This window comes from Sminthopsis crassicaudata, chromosome 4, assembly GCF_048593235.1.
Source record: "Sminthopsis crassicaudata isolate SCR6 chromosome 4, ASM4859323v1, whole genome shotgun sequence".
NCBI classification, from domain to species: Eukaryota; Metazoa; Chordata; class Mammalia; order Dasyuromorphia; family Dasyuridae; genus Sminthopsis; species Sminthopsis crassicaudata.
Genome location: NC_133620.1, coordinates 453,530,652 through 453,539,740, shown reverse-complemented (window position 1 = coordinate 453,539,740; position 9,089 = coordinate 453,530,652).

Genomic DNA, 9,089 nt, shown 5'->3' with positions numbered 1-9,089 from the left:
TTCCCACAATCCTCCCTCTGGGTGCAGATGGCTCTCTCCATCACAAGACTTTTGGAACTGCTTTGAACCACCTCACTATTGAAAAGAGCCATGTCCATCAGGATTAACCATCGTATCATCTTGTTGTTGCCATGGACAATGATCTCTTGTTTCAAAAAGAGTACTTTCTAAAGTATATAGGGATAGACCATTAACTGGAGGAATCAGGAAAGGCTTCATGGAAAAGACAGCACCAGAGTAAAGCCTTGAAGGGTAACTACATGGTCTTTAAGCATTCACAGTTTTAGGAAATCATTCCGACACAGACTCATTATAAACATCCCACCAGTGAGAACACGTTTCCATGGCCCTGAGATCTAACCAATTATCAATCTGTCAGCAAGAGTTGGTCTTGGGTAAAATACTTGCAGAGGAGTTTGAAGTGTTTATAGGCTGGTCAGACAGGCAGGAGGGACCTGTTCCCATCCCCAGAGACCAAATGATAGCAAGCCTAGCTGGGGTACACAGGAGGGACTTAATAAATGCTTGTTGATGAATGGATTGATTGGTGGAAGGTCCCTATGGGGGTTACTATCTTTCACCACTGACCTTTCACATAGCCCTACAAAAGGTGAAGGGAAACGGGAAGCCAGGATAAATGCTGGCTATCAGTGCTGCTGCTGAACGTCTCTGGGTTTCACATACATGTATGTATATGTGTATCTACATGTATATATATATATATATTCATGTGTGTATAGATAAATATATATATTTCAAGGGTAGGGATTAGAGATGATCTTGAAGACCCTAGCCAGCTCTGTCTTTTCCAGTTAGAAAAAGGTGGCTGGTATGAAGGGGTTTGAGATCCTCACCATCCTGAGCAGGTTTGGTTCTGATTCTGGAAGGATGGTAAAGGAGAAGCAACATGAGTGGGGGCAAACAGCACTTGTTCACAGAAGTGGATAATGAAGGCTCTCTCATTATCCGTCAGGGAGAGACGGCTTTCATAGCATCTCACAACACATTCTGGGCTCTCCATCAGCTCATAAATCTTCCCTCAACAGGGGGCAATAAATCAGAGGGCTTGCCACCCCTCCCGCCATTACTTGGTGCCCCAGGGAGCTGTCCCCCCACTAGTTGTCCCTCCCCATTTTAGAAGAGGCGTGTGTGTAGGAAACCACTGCGACAGGGGGGGAATGTGGGTCCCCACCCACCAGTGGACCTGGCTAAGGCACGTTAATTACATGGTAGCGTGAGCGGTACCGGCAGCTATGATTTATTGGCCATCATGACCAGGCATCCGGATGCTTGGGATGAAATCCTACCAGTCTTTGTCCTCACTGGGCACTGGATGGGGGCCAGCGGAGGTGGGAGACAGGGAGGGGACCTAAGAAATCACCAAATTCTGAACCCTCGAGCAAAGAGGAGTAACTTACAGGCAGAATAGTCTGAAACATCAGAGACCCCTTCATCAGTCTGGTAAAACGGATGTAATCCTTCTCAGGATACAGTTTTTAAATGCATCACAATTACAAAGAATTACCCCAAAAAAACTAACTATACAGGGTATCCCTAAAATCTTAGTGAAATTTTAAACTTAAAGCTGTATTGTCTCTGGGGATCTTCCTAAGACCCTCCTTTAGAGGAAGAGATACAGTATTTCTGAGGATCTTAGGCTAAGAACCTCCTTTAGAGAGGTTTCTGTGTTTCTGTGGATCTTAGACAAAGAAATCCTGGTTAGAAAAAAAGATACAATGCCTCTGTGGAACTTAAGCCAAAAACCACCATTAGAGGAAGAGATACAGTGTTTCTGAGGACCTTTAGCTAAAAACCTCTCAGAGAAAATGACAGTATTTCTGTGGCACTTAAGAACCTTTGGTTAGAGAAAGAGATACATTGTCTCTGTGGACCTTAGGGTAAGAATCACCTAGAGGAAGAGATACAATCTTTCTGAGGACCTTAGGCTAAGAACTTCCTTTGGAAGAAATGATACAGTGTTTTTGAGAACCTCTAAAAACCTAAACCGTAAAGGCTTAAAACCTCCCTAGAGAAAATGATTTCTATGGATCTTAGGCTAAGAACCCTTAGTTAGAGAAAGAGATACAGTGTCTCTGTGGCCCTTAGGCTAAGATTCACTGTTAGATGAAGAGATACAGTGTTTCTGTGGATCTTAAACTAAGAATCACTGTTAGAAGAAGAGGTACAGTGTCTCTGTGGATCTGAGATTAAGAACCCTTGATTAGAGGAAGAAGCATGGAATTTCTCTTTGTATATCTTGCTGTTGCATTTTGTTGGTGATTTCTGAATTATTTCTAATAGCTTTTTAGCAGAGTCTTTGGGGTTCTCTAAGTATACCATCATGTCATCTGCAAAAAGTGATAGTTTGATTTCCTCATTTCTTACTCTAATTCTTTGAATCTCTTTCTTGGCTCTTATTGCCGAGGCTAGCGTTTCTAGTACTATATTGAATAGTAATGGTGATAGTGGGCATAGGTTCTGTTTCTTCATCTGCTAAAAATCATGAAAGTTAACATTTATATAGCGCTTACTATATGTCTGACACTGTATCAACCACTTTACAATAATTATTTCAGTTGCTCTCCCACAACAAGCTTGGGAAGTAGATGCTGTTGCCATTTCATTTTATAAATCACTTAATGTCCTTCAACATCTATTTCCTTATTTGTAAATCTGTGACAATGACAGTGCCAAGGTACCAGCAGAGCTGTGAGGATCAAATGAGGTCATGAAGCACTTTGCAAATCAAAGGATTGTGGGGGGGGTCACAAAGGGAATTTGCCTTTAGAGATGAGCCCTATAATTTGGTTGGTTTATATTGATGCAAGGGGTGGGGAAGGCCTCAGAAGTTGGACACCAATGCAGGGAGAGACAACATATATAATCCTCTCATGTGCAGTTTCCTTATCTGTAAAATGGGGATAATGATAGCAGTTATATCTCATTCTGGGATCCCTAAACTAGCCAGGATTAAACTCTTCAATGAAGCTCAACTCTGGTCCCCATCCTTGGCATTCACCCTCCTGGATTTCATAAACCTTCATGTTGTTTGTGCACTTTCTACGGATGGACTTTCTATGTGGAATCTTTAGCTCCTCTTGGCTTCTAAGGAAGAACCAGCAGCTGTGGCTCCCTCTCCCCTTTCCTGTCCCTGGCTTGTGACCTATATTAATGGATCAGCAACATATCATGGTGACCAACAGGGTAAAAAATACAGAATCTCAGGGCTGTATCCGAGTCCAAGCTCCCTCTTTGTCCTTTCTCACTGCTCTCCTTTGAATGCCTTCCACTCCAGCTAAACTGACCACAGCAACCATCCAGTTCTTCCCAGCCACCTGCTGCTATCTATTATTCCCTCTCCACTCTGGCTTTCATTCTTACCTCCAATCCAAAGGCAACCTGGACTCAACCACTCTGAACTCTGACAGATGAGTTTTCCCTTGTCTTTCCCAGAACCAAATTTTTATCTCATTTCCTAGGCACTAGTGCTAAGCCATGACACTTTGCACCCCTTTCCACTCTAATTTATGGATTGTCTTTATCCTTTTGAAGGCAAAACCCTCCAGGACAGAGATTATTTCACTTGCTTATGTTGTATCTTCAGTGCTGAGCACAATGCCTGATACATACATACTATTCACTTAATAATTTGCTTTATCTAGCATATATATACATGTATATATATATATATATGTATATATATATCATCTAGATGATATCTAGATGTAGATATCCTACAAATATACAGATACCCTATAAATAGGTATAAATACCTATTTATCTCTGTCTGTCTCTGTCTCTCTGTCTCTGTTTCTCTGTATATCTTTGTCTGTCTCTGCCTCTGTCTCCTTTTTCTCCTCTCTCTCTGACTCTCTCTCTCTCTCTGTCTCTCTCTCCCCTTTTCCCTCTCTCCTTCTGTGTCTCCCCTCCGTCCCTCCCTCCTCTCTGTCTCTCCTTCTCCCCCTCCCTCTTACTCTTTCTCTTCCTCTCCCTCTTCTGTCTTATCTACCTACTTACCTGTTTATCATCTTATTTGCTTTTCTTTCTTTCCCTTCTTTCCTTCCTTCCTTCTTTCCTTCCTTTTTTCCTTCCTTCCTTCCTTCCTTCCTTCCTTCCTTCCTTCCTTCCTTCCTCCTTTTTTCCTTCCTTCCTTCCTCCTTCCTTCCTTCCTTCCTTCCTTCCTTCCTTCCTTCCTTCCTTCCTTCCTCCCTCCCTCCCTCCCTCCCTCCTTCCTCCCTCCCTCCCTCCCTCCTTCCTTCCTTCCTTCCTTCCTTCCTTCCTTCCTTTCTTCCTTCCTTCCTTCCTTCCTTCCTTCCTTCCTTCCTTCCTTCCTTCCTTCCTTCCTCCCTCCCTCCCTCCCTTCCTCCCTCCCTCCCTATCTTCCTCCCTCCCTCCCTCCGTTCCTCCCTCCCTCCCTCCCTCCTTCCTTCCCTCCTTCCTTCCTTCCTTCCTTCCTTCCTTCCTTCCTCCCTCCCTCCCTTCCTCCCTCCCTCCCTCCCTCCTTCCTTCCCTCCTTCCTTCCTTCCTTCCTTCCTTCCTTCCTTCCTTCCTTCCTTCCTTCCTTCCTTCCTTCCTTCCTTCCTTCCTTCCTTCCTTCTTTCCTTCCTTTTCTCTGTTCCAGTCTATACTTGAGGAACCTCTCTGCAACATCCCTGACAAAGTGTCACTGAGCCTCTATTTAAAGATCTCCAATGATTGGTGGCAGTAGATAGAGAACCCATGCCCCTCAAAGCTGTGCTCCATTTAGGAATTTAAAAATTTTTCCTTATATCAAGCCTTAATCTGTCTCTGAAATTCTTGTTAGACTAGCAGGCTAAGTTCAACCTTTCTCCTCCATGATAGTTTTTTCAACCACAAAGACCAAGGTTCTAGGGCTAAAGCAGACTCTAAGAGGGCATGTAGTTCAACTCTATTATTTTGGAGATAAGGAAACTGAGACCCAGAGAGACTAAGCTCCTTGGCCAAAGTTACACACAGAGGAAGTATTTCTTCTCCAGGTAAACACTTCTAATTCCTGCAATCAATTCATGTAGCCCATTCACCAGTCCTTTCCCCAACTTGTTCATCTTACAAATGTGCCCTAGCATGTTCATGTCTTCCTAAAAGAAATGGAAAGAATTTTGTTAAATAGAAGAATATAGGCGGGGAATTCCAGATGAGATCACAGTAAAATCAAGGGTATGAAAATGGGAATGTAGAGACTGTATCCCATGAACCTTAAAAAGTCAAGTTTGGCTGTAGTGAAAAGTATGTAAATAGAAATGGTGGATAGAGAGAGCTAAAGACATAGTAAGGGGCCTAGATTGTCAAGCCAAGGAGTCTGGTCTACAATCAGTGGGTAACAGGGAACCAATGCAAGTTTTTCAGCAGAGGAAAACCAGGACCACAGTTGTGATTTAGATAACTAAAGATAGATAGAGCATTTATTAAATGCTTATCATGTGCTGGGTGTTCTGCCTTAGGAAGATTAATCTGTATCAGTAAGCAAAGTGATTAGATTAGAGAGTCTAGAAGTGAAGAGATCGATTAGGAGATCAATTACAATTGGATAGGGAGAATGGTTATCACGCTATGTCAGGTAAAATATAATGAAAGTCTGAACCAGGCCAGGGGCAGCAGGAAATGCAAAGAGGGGAAAGATGATGGAGGACTTGGCAGTTGATTGAGACATGATGGAGAAAGAGGAGGTGAGAATTTCTGCAAGATTTCAGAGTCTGGGTAGCTGAGAGAATGGCAGTGCCATTCATGACAAGATAGAAGCCAAAAGGAGGAATCGGTTTTGGCCAGAGGGGAAGAGGGTTCATTTAAATTCAACTTTGAGATGCTACCAGACTTCCCAGCAGACAGTTGGGAATGATTACTCAGTGCCTGGGAGAAAGACCAGAACTGGAGAACTAATTATTTAGAAGCCTAATTGGAATTGAGAGAGTGGATTAGGTCACTGGGGGAAACATCACTAAAAGAAAGACAAGGACACTGGAGTCAGAGTATCTAGATTCATTACTAGTTGGGTCATCAACGGCCTCCCTGAGTCTCGGCTTCCTTTAGAATAGCTGATCTTTAAAGTTTTTCCCAGCTCCATTTTATTACTTTCCTAATTGGGGGGCACCTCACAGACCCACTACATTCAGGTGGTCTCCACTTATGCTTTATTTCACTCCCAGGGCACATCTTCATAAGCTTTCTTATCACTAGTGTGAAAACACACTGAAGAATTCAGTGTAACCTGGGAAGTCTTGTATGAATCGATTCAAAGTGAAATGAGCAGAACTAGGAGAATAATTTAGCCAATGATCACGATAATATAAAGGGAACCACATTGATTCAGAACTCAGATGAATTCAGCAATCAGATTTCAGGAGGCTGCTGGTAAAAACAAGCCTAATACCTCAATAAAGAAGTGTGGAATTGTCAGACTTGCCTGATTTGTTTTGCTTGACTTATAGTTACTTGTTAAATAAGAGTTTAATGGGGAAAAGGATAATGGGAAAAAGGTTATTTTTTTTTTAAAGAGTGTTAATAAAAAATCTTAAAAGAGAGATTGAAAGTGATCACTGACATTTTAATTTTATTTTAGATTTTAATGAATTTTTATCTTATACATTTTTGGAATTTTGAATTGTAAATTGAAATGCCAAGAATTAAAAAGAAATGAAATTGCTTAAACCTTTTGTCAAAATATACCTTCTGTAAGATATTGGCTCTCTCTGTGGCCCTCAGAGCTGTTTCTTCTCAAAAACAAGGATCTTGGATCTCTACAGGTGAGAGAATCTTCTCCCCGGGGGGGAAAGGGGGAAGAGCAGAATCGGAACTTCCGAAGAAGGAAAACAAATTTCTGAAAACCAGGGGGCCAGCTTGGCCCCAAGAAACAATAATAGGCACCTTCCCAGGTCTTGCAGGAACCGCCCAGCTCTAAATCACAGGTCTGCCCAGGCCCTCCTCCCTCCCAGCTGCACTTGGAGGTCTATTCATTTGGGACTACCTCCCTCCTTTCTTCCCCCGACCTTCCCCCATCCCAAAAGATGTGCTTCTGGGCATGGTGAGATTCCAGCCTAAAAGAAGTAGCTAGTCAGGCAGTAAGGACCAAAGCCCAGAGCCACTGCAGGTGATGATGGTGCGGAAATATTTTCGAAGTTTTCTCCGCCTTTGAAGTCCTGTTCCACATCCTTCTCCTTCCCTGGGGCCTTGGAGCTCTGATTTATTAGGCAGTTCCTACCCAGGAACCCATATTAGCTGCCGCTTCAAAGTGCTGACAAAGGAAAAGGGTAATAGATAAATGGGCCCGTGCTAATTGCTGTGATTGATCAGGCAGTATCCTAAATAATCAGATAAGAACATGGAGAGGGGGGAAGAGGGTTCTGTGATTCTCTCTGTAAGACAACCTCTGTCTGACACCATCTTGGATGTATTTTTGCTTCCCTGACACTCAAAAGATGGCATTTCAGGCTGTAGAAGAGTGGGCTTGAAGTTGAAGCTATTCTTGGGGCATCCTGGGTATTAGGCAATAAAGAAAAAAAAATCCATATATTCTGGGACAGATAAAGGAAGAAGGTAACTGGAGGTAATTTGGTACAATGAGAAACCTTGGTCTGAAGTCAAAGGACCTGGATTCAAATTTTCTCTTATACTTCCTACACTGGACAATTCTGAGCTCCCAGTTTCCTCATCTGTAAAATAGAGGGGTTAAGTTAGATTACAGCTCTGGAGCTGGGAGCAATTTCAGGGGCTATCTAGTCTCCAGTTTCTTAAACTGTGGTTCATGAACCAATGGAAGATCTTCTAACTGAATATGGGGATTACAAAATTATGATTTATTATCAGTAAATGTTTGCTTTGTACACTTATTTTATATACCTATATGCCCAGGGTCATAGAAAAATTTCCCAGATGAAAAGGGATCATGAGTGAAAAAAGTTTGAGAAGCTCTGAATTCTAGTCTCTCACTCTCAGTTTACAAAGGAGAAAAGGGAAGTCTAAGAGGAGTTCATTTCAAACCATTTCCTTGGGGTTTCCAACTGGAGAAGTAAACAGTGGGTTGGAAATCATGAGACTTAGGGTCAAAATTTTGCTCTGTTGATAATTTAGTTCCTCTTCTGTAAAATGTCAAAGTTGGACTGAATGTTTTAGTAAGTAAACAAACATTTTTAAAAATTATTTTATTTTCAATTAACAAGCATTTATTTTTTTCCCATTCTTACCTTCCTCACCAATGGGGGAAAAATATAAAAAAACTTTATAACATATATATATATATATTCACATTGTATTTTTGACTATATATATATATATATATATATATATATATAGTCAAAAATACAATGTGAATGCTTCTCCTCTCTTTTAGAATTCAGCAAGCATTTACTAAATACTTATATGTGCTTTGTACTGTACTAATCACTAGGAATACAAAGAAAAATACCCCCTCACTACTCACTCTCAAGAAGCTCATGTTTTATTCTAAAAATCCCTCTTAACTTTCATTGAATTGAAGAAACATTTATTAAGGTCATTGAGGCACATTTTTACAGAGGTGCTGTTGTTTTGACCAAAGTACCATGGTAAACATTGGGAGAGATGTAAAATTTAGATAAGACATCATTCCTTACCTTCAAAGAGCTTAAAGCTGAGTTGAGATCAATTCAGATTACTACAGCACAGTGATATATGATAAATGTATGAGATGTGTAAATAAATGTTATATTAGGCCTGAGGGGAAAAGGTTATAAGTCACTAGAGTGATGAGAAGGAGGGGGCCTGTCTGGAGGAGAGGGATTTGGGTTGAGTTTTTAAAGAATTGTTTAAGAATTCAATTGGCAGAAGAGAGGTAAGGTGAGAAAAAGCATTACAGGAAAGGAGAATTTTACTCCATCCATTTCTAGAACTCTCTTGAGATTCCAGTGGCTATTATCTATCTACAGGCTCCAAGTCACTTGTCTATCTGTTTAACTATCCAGAAAGCTGTCTATCTATCTATCTATCTATCTATCTATCTATCTATCTATCTATCTATCTATCCATCTATCTATCTATCATCCATCTATCCATCTATCTATCTAACTTCATCCACCCATTTATCATCTATATATCCA